Source organism: Rhagoletis pomonella, unplaced genomic scaffold, assembly GCF_013731165.1.
Source record: "Rhagoletis pomonella isolate Grant_MI unplaced genomic scaffold, Rhpom_1.0 Rhpom_scaffold_00002, whole genome shotgun sequence".
NCBI classification, from domain to species: Eukaryota; Metazoa; Arthropoda; class Insecta; order Diptera; family Tephritidae; genus Rhagoletis; species Rhagoletis pomonella.
This window is the reverse complement of record NW_023458556.1, coordinates 113,154,909-113,168,207: the sequence shown is the minus strand read 5'-3', so window position 1 is coordinate 113,168,207 and position 13,299 is coordinate 113,154,909. Positions and strand designations below refer to the sequence as shown.

At 36.2% G+C, this 13,299-nt stretch overlaps 1 protein-coding gene across 1 annotated transcript in view; it reads right to left on the bottom strand.

The window, feature by feature from the left end:
* LOC118734350 (MAP kinase-activating death domain protein-like) overlaps positions 1–13,299 on the bottom strand; it is a gene marked incomplete at its 3' end in the record, with an annotated part of 178,888 nt that overhangs the window by 112,228 nt on the left and 53,361 nt on the right.

The window sequence follows — 13,299 nt, the reverse complement described above, 5'->3', positions numbered from 1 at the left end:
TTTTTTTTTGTTTATGGACTACCAAAAATTTCCAGATGGCCGAATTTTGTATACTAATTTTATTGTACTATTGTTGCAAGCAGTATTAATAATAATAATAGATTGGCGCTTACACATATGTTAGTGTTTGGCCGAGCTTCTCCCCCGATTTGTGGCGTGCGCCTTGATGTTGTCACACAAAGCGGAGGGACCTACAGTTTTACGCCGACTCCGAACGGCGATTGTATTTTTATGAGAAGCTGTTTTTCATGGCAGAAATACACTCGGAGGTGTGCCATTGCCTGTCAAGGGACGACCGCTGTTAAGCAAAAACCTTTTTTCTATATTTTTTGCGATGTTGCTTTGACCAGGGTTTGAACTCAGGTGCTGCGGAGTGGAAGCGCACACTGCTTACCACTACACCACAGCGGTTGCAAGCAGTATTTCCAGTATTAAATGTGAGATGGTAGAATTCAAAATTTATCGCAAAAATTCGATAGTTGTTTTAGAAGTGAAGCCCGTGGTGCTGCCACTGTAATTCAAATATTTCCCGTGAATCTCGAAGGGTTTATATAATTACGCACATGCAAAACATAATTAATTTTTTTCTAGTAATGCAAATAGATGTTTGGTCGCAAAAGTTACCAAAATGAAATAAAAGTTACCAAGTTACCAAACCGCTTAAAAGTTACCAATTTTGGTAGAAAGTTACCAATTGTGGCAACCATGATGTAAATTACATATACAGTAGGGTGACGTGCAATAATGTCAGTGGAATTAATGTCAGTGGCGTTAATCCACAATCCAAAAGTGAAATAATGTCAATTGACATTAAGTCACTTTGGAATTGATTAACCCTCTAAAAGTAAAGTATGTATTGTAGGGATAGGCGATTAATCAACTAATCGAAAGCCCATTTATAAATTAATCAAAAAATAATTATTTTTAATTAATCAAAATGATTAATTTTCCGATTAATTACATATTGATTAATCAGATTGTAATTAATTTGATTAATCAGAGATCTGATTAATCATGACCTGATTAATTGGAGTAGTTGTTGCTATATTTTGTTTTACATACATACATACATACATACATATATAATATAAAAAAATAATTTATACATACGTACACAATAAAAAACAATTATGAAGAAATGAGCTGCTGCTTCCGGGGATGTTTCAACACGAGGAATAGCTGTAGGGATACAGCTATAAAACATTTTAAATTTCCTGCTCTGTCGTATTTACGAGAATTGGATGGAGGCTTGCGTATTAAGTGAACAAAAATTGCCAAGGAAACTATTTGTGTGTTCCAAACATATTTCAAGATCAGATTTGATTACGCGGAACGGTTGTGCACTGCTAAGCCGAAGCGCCATCCTCGGAGCCGAAATAGGTAAAAAAAACTTAAAGATTTTGTATGTTGAAAGAATGTTTGTACATTAGGGTGGTCCAAAAACAGTAAAGTCGGAATTGTAATGCTATCACCTCCTAGGATTGTTCTATATGGAAAAAAGTATACCCATATTTTTTATTTTGAAATCAAAAAATATTTAGAGGTCGCTCAAAGCGCTCAAAGTTTTCCATATATTTTTATATGGGAAAAATAAATTTTTTCGTAGAAAGGGTGTAGAGTTCTTGTAAGTCAATATTTTTCGATCGGAAGACTCTGGTCCTCTTCAGGAGACTTTCAATAATAATATTCAATTGTTTATTTAATCATTTTTTAATACTAACGATTTTTTATTGGTCGCCCCATTGCATTTTTCGGGGTTTTTGTGGGTTTAAATAAACAATTGGGTATTATTATTGGGAGTCTTCTGCAGATAAACAGAGTTTTCTGGTAGAAAAATATTGATTTTTTACTGTTCTATACTATTTCTACGAAAATTTGTTTTTCCCCCATATAAAATACATGGAAAAATTTGGGCGCTTTGAGCGACCTCTAAATATTTTTTGATTTCAAAATAAAAAAACAAAGGGCATATATTTTTTCGGTATAGCACAATCCTAGGGGGTAAGAGCATAAAAATTCCGACTTTACTTTTTCACATGCATTTTTGGACCAACCTAATGTACATACTATCGCACACCTAGATGTAAAGTGCGATTAAGTCAAAAAAGAACAAGAAAAGATTGAGGTGGATTTTATATTTTTTTTAATATAACCTTTAATTTTTTCTTAAATTATATGTACATACATACAGTCACAGATCAGCAAGAACACGAGGAGATTGTAACGGACATAGCAAAATTAAATGACATAGAATTTTACAGTTTAGACAATTTTGGAGGATATATCATTTCCAAATCTGGTAAAATATGGATTGAGAACTTTCAGTTCAGGGGATAAAAATTATACCTACTTATGTAAATTTGCCTTCGGAAGGGGCTGAATTTTTAAACGCTTTGAAAGAACTAAATTCTTTGGTTTGAAATTTAATGGTGAAAATTTATCTGAGGAGCAAAATTATATATATGTTTAATTTATTAAAAATTAGAAAAATTTTTACGAATATAGAAGACAAAATTGTTAAGAGATTCTTTTTGGGCATAACATATTTTAGGATAAGATTTTTGGACAGAATATTAAAAGAAAATAAAACTGCTTTTGTTAACAAAAAATGGAAAAAACTAACATAGTCTAACGTAAAATGTGCGATAAATAGAATTAATTAAGCTTGTTTGTTATACTGCTTGGATTTTTAGTAATAAGAAAAAAATCCTCAAAACACGAAATATTGCACTCTTGAATTGCCTTTTATATGATTTTTATTGATGTGATAACATTGGTATGTATTAAATATTTACTAAAAGTTTGGTGATCAGTTATAAAATATATAAATGTTAACATGAGTCAAAAAACGCGGACCGCGGTGTTACGCACTTTAACCCTTATGTATAAAGCAACTCTTACCCCCTTAATCAACAAAGAGGTGGTACAATTGTACTACCAAATATTTTGTATGCCATTATACTGCTAAGCAATAAAATGCCAGGATTTTTGATGCTAGGATCGTACAGTGTAAAAGTGAAGTGACAGAAAGTTTGCGGTTACAAATAAAATACACTGCAGTATATGAGATTGCACACAACCAAAACGGCGATGAAGTTCGACTGACGAAATTCGGATAGAACATATTTATTTTTAATTTTACCGCAAAAGCTAATAACAGTGATAAAAAAGTTTTGTTTCTTTACTTTTCTAGCAGATAATTATCAACAATAAGAAGAATGGGAAATGTAGGGGATGCATCTTTTCGCTTTGTAATTTTACATTTTTGATTTATCAATCAGTAGATGTGAACCTCATTTCGGTTCTGTTTTACTTGACGAAATGTTGCAGCGAATATCGCCCGACGAAATTCGCTCGGAAAATTGGTTCTGTTTATACTTTAACAGTTTCTCCAGGGGTCAAGTGTCCCTATATAACGAACGTCTCACACCACTGGACGAGTAGTCGCGACTGCTACGTCGTAGTCATTCGATGGTCCTTTGCCTCTTCATTGCCTCTGTAGAACAGCCTCCACGAGTAACACAGGCGAGAAGTTCTCTTGCGTGTGGAGAAGTTTGCTTGCGGTACAGCAAAATCGCATACACTAAAAGCAGATAAGGTGGGCGTCTTCTATTGCGTCTCCTCCACAGTAGTCGCATATGGGGTCCGGTTCGTGTTTGCATCGGTAAAGGTATGCTTTGGGGCACCCGTATCCGGTTAACAATTTTGTCAAATAGAAATCGACTTCTCGGCTCTTTCTTGCCAGCCATCTTTTCAAATATGGGATACAGCGACTTGTCCAACGGCCCCTTGTTGCTTTGCTCTTCCGTTTCAACGTTTTGCTCGTTATTTTTTATCGCTGCTTCAGTAGATATATTTTTTGTATTAGAGTGATGTCATTCGATATAAATAACTGAAACTCGAAACAAATTCCATGCAAAATATATTAATACTAGTAGGCCCGGGCAGACGTTGTCCTGCTACACACCGACACATACGCAGGTTACATGCATCGTAGATATTGTTTCATTTCCCTGCAAACCCTTTTTTCAGAGTATTCTGAATCGTAAAGAAATTTTAACGAATTCGGAAAGATCCCATCCGATTTTTTTCCGAATTTTCTAAAATGAAATAAATTACGCACACTTCCATTCCTTTACGAAATTTCGGAAGAAAATCGGTGAAGAAATGAAAATAATGCTGCTATGTGAAGAATTTCTTGCAGACTTTTTTCAGAATTTTCTTTATTTTTCGTACAGAAATTTCTTTACGAGTTCGTGTCAACCACTTCATATAATTTTCTTTGAAGATTCGGAAAAAAATCGTTACAGAAATCAGATACTCCTAAAGATTTCGTTAAGATTTCGGGAACTTTGGTTTGCAGGGTTGATATCGAAATTTACAAAAGATTGTTATTATTGTTCACTACGTTTGAAAAAAAAAAAACACGATCTCTGGTTACGGTTCAGGGCCAGGGGAATGGATAACATTGAATGGTGTCCAAATGGTAAAATTTTTGTTGCTGTTGATGTGTGCATATTTATATGTATAAATACATACTACATTATTTTGTTGCTATACTACCTATTTCTCCCGAACATAAACATACATATGAAGCGTAGTCGCGAATAACATTGGAAAACTCCCGCTTCGGATATGGTTAGTTTCAGTGGTTAGTGTAAACGAACATAACGACATGGGACTTATAAGCACGTTGCGAGAAGCATAGAAAAAATTTCGATGAAAAAAAAATATTTTTTCTCGGGTTCAAAACTATCCTATCTTTTAAGTTTTAACCAACAATACACACCCACAAAATTTCATTACAATCGGTTCAGCGGTCTCGGAGATCAGCGTAAATGAACACAGTGACACGGGATTTTTATATATTACGATATTTGGTGGTGCAAATGCACCACTACTTTGTCTTTAAGGGCTATTTGTACTCAGAACTAAAAAAAGTCCCCTTTATTACTAAAAGGTTTTATTAGACGGTATTGTATTTGCTTAAGGGTACTTTGGTTGTCGAGATATTTATATTTTTCTTGTTCGTTGGTACATTTGTACCACCTCTCTGTACATAAGGGTTAAAGCTGTATACTATGTAGTTGTTCATAGTATGTAGTATGTTAGAAGTGTATTCTGTCGATATTTTTTTGATAGAGCAATAATGTCCATGAATTTTACTGCGCTTTCAAAAAGGTAATACAGGGTGGGCCAAATAAAATTTACCAATACAGAGCAGTAGGTGCATAGTTTGACTATCAGTGTGCGCAGTCGCTCCATCTTGTTGGAATCACAAATTAGGATGCTGCTCTGCCGTTGGCCGCAAGAAGTTGTCAATCACTGTTCTGTAAGAAGCCCCAGAAATCGTTTCTGGCGTTTCATTTTCATTCTCGGAGAAATATGGGCTGATAACTTGTTCGGCCATAAGACCAAACCAAACAGTGCATCTGGATGGGTGTAACTGGTGCTGTTGTCTTGCCCTTGAATTTTCAGAGCCCCACAATCTACAGTTTTGCTTGGAAATACGATTCATCCGACATCAAAACATTAGCTAAAAAAGCAATTTGTGTGGCTGTTAGAAATACAAATATTTCTAATTATATACCTAGCCGTTTGTAACGTAACACTAGAGTCGTAAATAAGTTCTTATATTTACTTAATAATGTTATCATTTAATCTTTGTAAAATTGAACTAAAGATTTTTGTTATTCACCACAACTGATCTGGTAGCACTTAACCTCAAGTACAATTTTGTTATTTTGTCGAGATCTGGCAACCAACAATTCAGAACACATATTTCGGCATTCTCTCATTCTCCTTTGTTCGTTTTAAAATTACTATCCAGCCGTGTTAAAATTAAGTCTTATTTTCGTGGAATTGGCCAGCTACAGACGTCTCAAGGATAACCACATTGTAATATAATAAATTATCTTTTACATATATTAAACAATTTATTATCGCAGGTAACTAAGCATTTTCATTTCTTCGCTACATTGGTCGTCTGTTCAATTTCATCTTGAGCGCTGTGAGAAACAGGGGTGGTTCGTTGGTTAGAATTCGCTCAACCGGCTCATATCTAAGCGAAACCAAAAGCCCCTACCCAGTACGTCACCCGAATACCACTCAACGCCAATATGGCTGATGCTCGCACCCTAGAATCAAAAGTGCAGCTTCAATTGAATCGGTTTGATCTACTTAAAACCGCTTCACCTCCCAACAAAAAGTCGTCCGTTGCCCAAGTTACAAAAATTAAACTTCTGTCGCGCCTTGACCATTTGGAAAAAACGTTGGAGAGAATTGAGCGGGACACGAGTCAATCTATGCGTTAAAATTTGAGGTTATAAAAGATCATGAGTACCTAACCAACAACGTTTTTCTACTATGTTCGAAATTTACGACCAACAAAAAGTATATTTGCTGCAATTGCTTGCTGAATTTACCGCCGCTAATCCTCATGACGGTTCTGTCCTCGCTGATACCTCAGTTGTAGTTTCCACGTCGTTCACAAGAGCTCGACTACCCGAACTTAATCTCCCCACGTTCGATGGCACTTTTCGAAACTGGAGATCTTTTAGTGATATGTATACTTCGCTCGTCGGCTCCAGCTTGTCTGGAGAAGCAGCATGGTTGTTAGCCACCTTTGCGATTACTGCTGAAAATTTCGCTCCAGCATGGAACAAATTAGTCGCGAATTCCGAAAACAAACGTGTTCTGATTGAAACTCATCTCGAGACATTATTCACCATGAAAAGACTATCGCTTGCGTCAGCAAAAGGGCTACATGGATTACTGTCAACCGTCGCCGAAACCCTTTCGGCCTTGAAAGCCCTCGGTGCCCCTGTCGACAAATGGGATCTTATGATTATTCATCTCATGACTCGGTGCCTTGATACCACCACGTGTCAAGCCTGGGCGTTTGACCAGGGGGCTGCTACTACTCCATCCGATCTTACAACGTTCACTCATTTTGTCGAAGCTCGTGCCGATGCACTTGAAACTATTGATCGCCATGACCATGTTAAACCGCAGCCAAATTTCAAAGCGAAAAGTCATGTTACAACACCATCTTCCAGTTTGCCCACCGTTCAGTAGCGATGTGTTTTGTGCTCTGAGAATCACAAGCTGATTCAACCAGAAAACTCCAGCTGAACGAAAGGAAATAATAAAAGCTAAGCCTGTAAAGGACTGTCAGTCAAAAGGAACGTGTCGTAAGTGTAAACAACGTCACAACACTTTATTACACAGCGCCTTTCCGTCCCAACAGGCTCAAACTGAGGCAGGAAAAGGAGAATCAACATATACACTACATACTAAAGCAGTGGACTCTGAGCTTGCGTTGGTGAACCGTTATTCAGATTTAACTAAATTACTGCGCGTAACTTCATGGTGTTTCCGGTTCATTAACAACGCTCGTCGAAGTCAACCTAGTAATGGTGAGAAATGGTTCTCAGTTGCTGAAATGCAAGACTCGTTACTATTCTGGATAAAATTCGTTCAACATGTTGCCTTCAAGGAAGAATTAAGCGCTCTATCCGGTAAGAAGAAATCAGTAAAGAAAAACTGCTGCTCGATGCTTAATTTAAATCCGTTCATTGATTCTGATGGTTTTCTTCTGGTTGGTGGACGCCTGGAGCGCTCCGCGCTAGCATTTGACGCAAACATAGAGTTACTCATCACCGCACACTTCATGGAGGTACTAGCTCTACGTTAGCCTTACTCCGACTTTTCTGGGTTATCGGGGGACGTGCATTGGTGCGGACATCAATCCTGTGATGTGTCACATGTGCTCGATTTCGAGCTGAACGCCAGCAGCAACTTATGGGTCAACTCCCGCCGTCAAGAGTTACCAGTACTCGTTTGTTTCAGCACACGGGAGTGGATTACGCCGGCCCCTTTATTTTGAAAGAGCGCCGCGGCCGCTCTCGCACAACATACAAAGCATATGTCGCACTATTTATACTATATATATGTTCAGCGACATCCTACATTCATCTAGAATTAGTAACCGACTATACCGCTGAATCCTTTATCGCAGCCTATAAAAGATTCGCTGGAATTTACGGTATATGCAAAACCCTCACCAGCAATCGAGGAACAAACTTTGTTGGTGCCGACAAAGAGCTAAGCCAACTTTTTCATCAGCTTCGAGTGAAATGACCCGCCTTAGTCACTTATTGTCAAAGGATGGAACCCAATGGCGTTTCAACCCACCGTCTGCTCCAAACTTCGGAGGGCATTGGGAAGCCGGAGTGAAATCAATGAAGCATCACCTCAAGCGTGTTATGAAGAACTACTTGTTTACATATGAAGAGTGGACTACGACCCTTCGACAGATTCAAGCTGTTCTCAACTCCAAACCGCTTTGCAGACTTACTGATGATTCACATGACATGGATTACCTTACACCGGGTCATTTCTACGTCGGTGGACCAATAGCGACGTTACCACAGCCTAATACGACGAAATACAAATATTTCTAATTATCTACCTAGCCGTTTGTAACGAAACACTAGAGTCGTAAATAAGTTCTTATATTTACTTAATACCACCACAACTGATCTGGTAGCACTTAACCTCAAATACAATTTTGTTATTTTGTCGAGACCAACCAACCCACGAGACGAGCAACCAACAATTCAGAACACATATTTTGGCATTCTCTCATTCTCATTTGTTCGTTTTAAAATTACTATCCAGCCGTGTTAAAATTAAATATTCTTTTCGTGGAATTGGCCAGCTACAGACGTCTCAAGGATAACCACATTGTAATATAATAAGTTTTCTTTTTTATATTAAACAATTTATTATCGCAGGTAACTAAGCATTTTCATTTCTTCGCTACATTGGCCGTCTGTTCAATTTCATTTTGAACACTGTGAGAAACAGGGGTGGATCGTTGGTTAGAATTCGCTCAACAGTTCACTTTGTAGTGAACATTCTGGTCCTTCGAGCCGGATATTTGCGGCTTATTTTACATCTACTAGACGACCAAATCGTCAAGGGGCCGGTATGTTTAGGCGCGACTGCTAACAAGGCGCCTAAATGCATGCTATGTACTTCTACATTGTACTTGTGTAAAACGAGTTGTCTATTTTAGTCGTTGTTGGTGGCCTTGCTGTGAGTATCCATTATGAATTTCCAAGGGATTAACTATAACATGTGGAAAGAAAATAACAATAATATTAAACAAGTAAAGAAGTATAATTTCGGGTGAAACCGAACTTTATATACCCGGCGCACATATTAAATACCGTTTTTTCACCTTTCAGTAACTGCATGATAAGGAAGAATATATTTTCCCAATGTCAAACAGTTTCAATAATATGCTATGATATATTGAAATAATTGGACCAATCCCATTTAACAAAAGATTAGCCATGGGTAATAGCGCAATTTTTATGGCGCTAGCTCAATAGCGCCGGCACCGTCTGTGGTGTCAGCGCACTAATTCAGCGCAATAGCGCAGTGCACTGATTTGAACGCGGCGCCATCTGAGTGTCACCACTGCACCCATCGTCATACAGTGTCATACACAATACAGTGGTGTCATGTCTATTATTTCTTTAATTTTCGGCGCTAAACAACGCTTGTACCGCCAACCGAATTTAATTGCTGGGATTGTAGTAAATGCCACGATGTTTTCATCATTCTTGAGTAAAAGCTTTAAGTTTGGCAACATACATAAGTTTCTGGCGTTCTCACCTCTCAAAAGCAAAACCAAAGTACATGTACTTTTTCAAAGAATTAAGGCGAATTGTGTGTGTGTCTCATGTGTTTCTTGGTGCTAATAGAGCTAGCGCTTTTCATTTATTGGCGTTGGCGCGGCAACTCCGGCTACAGTGTTAACGCAATGGCGCCGCGCAGTGTTACCCATGCCTACAAAAGATTATTTCTTGTGTCTTGTTAAAAGATTGTTGTAAGTTGGCGTCATTATTCGTATTTTTGAAATTTACCGTTATATGGTAAGTAGTTTTAGGTCGTTTTCAAAAATTTTGAACATATTGCTTTTTTGCGGTAGTTGCTATATGTGCCGAGTTTGGTAGAAATTGATAAACCTGGTACCGAGATACACATATGTAGGCGTAAGTGGGCGGTGCCACGCCCATTTTCCAAAAATTTCCCTAAAAATCATTTCTGCTAAGAGGTCGATTTTGAGTAAATTAGCTTAAATAGTTACTAATTTATCGCAGTTTTCGTATTTCTGTAAATTACCGTTATATGAGAGGTGGGCGTGGTTCTTGTATGATTTCAAAAGTTCTCAACGAGTTTCTTAGTGAGGCCCTATGCAATGTTCTCACCGAGTTTGGTAGGTATTGGTAAAGGGATATACGTAATATTACGTTCAAATTGGTCCCATTTAACTTGTTAAATGAAAAAGAGCTTTTTGGAAAACACAATCGTCCACATTGAACATTTGGAGTTAACTTTGACGGTTGTTTGATTACTAATAAAAATTAAAAAAAAAAAATATTCAAAATCAAGTTTTTGTGTTTCAATTTGTTTTGTGTGAATGTCTGCTTCATGATATTAACGCATACGGATAACTTAGAGACTTCAAAATGTTTAGTTCGTATGCACTATTTATCTCTGCGTTCGATGAGACCTCTTGGGAAATAACTAATTACCGCCTTGGCCTCTTTTTTGGCGGGCAGACATGCATACAATTATGATATTTTTTGATCATTTTTAATTTTTAATATTTTGCAGAATATAAATTTTTTGAACGTTGGCGTGTCAAATGAAAACTTTTGCGTCTTTCTTATTGGTCGGAGCAGAAGCTTTCTGATACAACTCTGCGCTGCTGCGCTGAACTGGTTTTCAAACGAGTTAAATGATTTAACTGATTCAATTTTCCAACAACAATTGCATGCGATTATCTTGTTTATGAACATGTTTTGTTTATTTAACTGGTTCAAGCCCATTTAACATGTTTAGCTCGTCAATTTGAACGTAGTATAACTCAACATATGACTTTCCTACATAAATTATTTCAACACATGATTTTTCAACACGAACAATTTCGCTTCACTTTATTTTTATTAGATTCAACCAAGGCGAATTTATATAAGGTGGTGTTACTAGCTCAGCTGATTGTGTGTATGTGTTTCGCCGCACGGCTTCTGATATCAAATTGAAAAAGTTTGTTTGAATTTCTACACACACTCTTACAGATTTTGACAGTTTATGCCGCCAAAGCAAAAACAAAATACATGTAAATTTTTGTTTTTGTACTCCTGCTATCACCTTATATTAATTCGCCTTGGATTCAACACAAAATTTTTGTTGCACAGCATGATTCAATAATACAAGGTTGTGTAATTTGTGACAGCTGAAATTTGACACTCCTTTATCTAGATTTGTATTTTGGAAGTAGGAGAAAGGGGAAGAATGTGATCGCATTTTGCGAAAACGGTAGTAGAATGGTACTACAAAAAGTACGCAAAGTACATATACAATTAGAAGTAAAATGTGTATTATTAATTCTATGCGAATTTGCAATATATTTGGTGTTTTAATGGAAATACTAAACAATACATAAAAATATGCATTTTTGATTTAAGTTCCGACCGTTCAGCTATGCAAAAACGAAAAATGCAGATCAATAGAACTTTTTATGCTCATTTCAACCATGCCAAAATGATTTGGCGCAAGTAAAAAATGAAGAGGTTCTAGAAGGTTAAAGTTCAGTTTTTAGATATTTTAAATAATAATATCTTATGAATTTTATAACCGATTAAAAACCTAATGACGTCACCATAAAGGTAATTAATTTGTTCTTCAGCTGATGTACATAATTTATAGCTTTTTGTATTTTTAAACCAAAACCACTAAAAAACGAAAAAATATTATTTTTTCATGAAATAACGTTTTTTGAAAAAACTGCATAATTACAGGTCTATTCTGCACGTTACCGAAGATTTTGTAACCGGAAAATTGTATTACCAAAAAATGTTACCAGTTCTTGTCACCGCGATTCTAGGTACGTTGGTATTGCAGTTAAAATATTCAGCAATTCTGCTATGAAGAATTGTGAAAATCCTGGCATTGCATATTTCACGGAACAATAATTTGTTACCAGCTTATGAGATGGTAACAAAATTTACCGGTTACAAGAGTACACAGAATGCGAAAAGGGTTTAAAAATTGACAGGAACTTTATTTACCGGTTACAAACTTTTTATTACCAGCGCAGAATAGACATGTTAATGGTAAAGAATTTTATATTATTTAGAAGGTACAAGTTATTATCTTTAATTCGATATTACATATTTTATCATGATCTACTTTTGGGTTTCAACAATTTAGTGATAATAAAAATACAAAGAAACCTCTTATATCTTTTTTTTACCTGCGCCAAATAAATTTGATATCGTTGAAATCAGCGTAAAAAGTTCTATCAATCAGCATTTTTGGTTATTTTATAATTAAACGGTCGCTATTCTACACTTGTTCTAGAAAATTACGCAAACGAAGGTAACGCCAACGAATACTATTTAGTATGAAGAATTTTTGGTTTTACTACTAATATCACTAGAGACTATTGTGTAAGCAACATTGTGCACAAGTAAAGGAGCCGATTTTATGTGTGGGAGCGAGAAGACTGTTTTATTACAAAACCTTTCTATTATTGAATCATGGTTGCACAGCCGTTTTTCACACAGAATTTGTTTCTCTCTAACGCATTGCCGAATTGTTTTTGTAATTTGACTTTCGTCCGTTTTTTTGTTTGTATTTCAAATGAAAAATACAGGAACAAAACGTAGTATCATACGGGCATTAAGAAACGCAAACTAGCAGAAAATAGCAAGTAACTAGCTGATCAGTGTATTTGACATTTGAAAATATTTGACGCAATTTTTTTTATACGCGTTTTATATATAAAAAGTATTTACAAATACATTTTGCAATTTCATCAAATTTAATGATTCGCTCATGTTTACTTAAGAAATACCAAAAATTTGGAGAAAGAAACAAATAAAAGCAAGCAAATAAAGCAACTTAACCTCGCTTGTTTACGCTTCAACAGCTGTTTATTCATTTTGACAGCTGCTATATTCTGCTAGTAAAATCTTTAGTTGCACAAATTACACAGGTCAACAACGTTTTGTTCTAGGAAAGTGTAGGGTCATTTTCGAAGTAATTTTTTGCGTAGAATCCGAATCCGGGGTTTAAATTGCTCTATCACGTCAGGATTTTGAGATATCCTAACCTAAAAGTGCAAAAACGCTGTTTTTGCCCATTTTTGAGGTTATGTAGCTACGCAGAGTTTGCTCTTCATAAAAAAGTAAACGTGGTATTTTAAAGTATAAGTCT